The sequence below is a fragment of the Octodon degus genome, unplaced genomic scaffold, assembly GCF_000260255.1.
Source record: "Octodon degus isolate 3935 unplaced genomic scaffold, OctDeg1.0 scaffold00005, whole genome shotgun sequence".
In the NCBI taxonomy this organism is placed as follows: domain Eukaryota; kingdom Metazoa; phylum Chordata; class Mammalia; order Rodentia; family Octodontidae; genus Octodon; species Octodon degus.
In genome coordinates this window covers 23,458,911-23,460,354 of record NW_004524581.1, presented here as the reverse complement: position 1 = coordinate 23,460,354, position 1,444 = coordinate 23,458,911, and the positions used below count along the sequence as shown (strand labels likewise).

At 43.3% G+C, this 1,444-nt stretch overlaps 1 protein-coding gene across 1 annotated transcript in view; it reads left to right on the top strand.

The window, feature by feature from the left end:
* The window catches only part of Ubr2 (ubiquitin protein ligase E3 component n-recognin 2), a 129,778-nt gene that overhangs the window by 27,002 nt on the left and 101,332 nt on the right, over positions 1 to 1,444 (top strand). The gene's annotated exons all lie outside the window — the stretch shown is intronic.

Genomic DNA, 1,444 nt, shown 5'->3' with positions numbered 1-1,444 from the left:
AAAAAGAAAAAACCCAATGTACCTGGTGGTTCCAGATGAGAAGAAATTGCCTGAAGAGACTCTCCATAGCTCTCCAAAGCTGAAGCCTTTCTGAAGAGGCTCTCTGTAGCTGAAGAATTCTAATTAATAAAGCAGGAAGGGGGAAAATTGAAAATCACCACTTGTCACATAATAGTAATAATTGTGGGCAAGATCTGTTGATGGAGAAGAAAGCTGGGCTGGGGTGAGGATAAACAAGCTCTTCATCCTCAAAGCTACAGAGTAACTCCCCCAGTATATTTAATTACAAGAAGAACAATAGTGACTTACAGAGAAGAAACTTGGCACATGCATTTGAGCAAAATTAACATTCCCCAGTAATGAGACATTGCATATCAACAGCACGTTCCCCTGTCGTGATGCATTTAGAACAGAGCGTCCCTTCTGCAATGTTCTTCCCAAAAATGCATGTCTCAATAAGACATCCACCCCAGGTGTAAGACAGCTGCAAAATTCTTGACCATTATTTTTTAAAAGTCATGGTCATGAAAGTTGAGCAAAGACCCAGGAACTGTCACTAACTCTGGAGCCCCACATCGGATCCTGCATGGGTAAGGGACCTTAGTGGAAGGACCAGGGTACTTGATATAGGGTCTGCAGTTAATGCTACTGTGCCAGTGTTAGCTGCCCAGCTCCGCAGTGCATAACATCGCCAAGGAAATGCAACGTATTTGACAGTTTTCATTTTTATTTTAATATCTTAGCAACTAGAATGGTCCTCAGAATAAGGGCCTTAATTTATCGGACCAGTGGTTCTATTCCTGAATTTCTGTGTGAATGCACTCTGACAGGTCTCTGTGAAAGCATCAACAGGGACATTCGTTGCAACATTCTTAGAGGTAGAAAGGAAGTGGAGGAAATCCAGGTGTGCCTGCCAGGATAGTGGAGAAATTATTCCTGGTTACAACATTCAGCAGTACTTCTGATATCAGATTGTGGGTTTTTCACATGCACACATTTCATGTCTCTTCATGGAATTATAGGAATTGCCTTATTTAAGGTGTGCTTCGTAAATGTGTCTTTTTTTTTTTTTTGCTCCGAATGCCCTCGGGTGGTTTGGCTGACTGGAGTGTTGTGGGGATCGAACTACAGCAACCTGAGGCTGACAGCTTTGTGGAAGCAGCCACTTAAACAACTGAGCTAAGGCCAGGCCCCACGTAAATGTGTCTTAACTGGCACATGCCACAACTGAGAGCACCCCTGTCGGCCTGTCACCATCTTGCCCTCCCTGTGTCATGGACCCAGAGAAGAGACCTGTAGCAGTCTGTACTGAATGGATATAAGGGCCTTAATTTATAGGACCAATGGTCCTATAAATTTCCCCTTTTGAGTAAACTTTACGTGTAATTACAGGTTCTGATAGTGTCATCTTGCGTCCCAGTTGGCATCTTACCTTTCTTGGAAT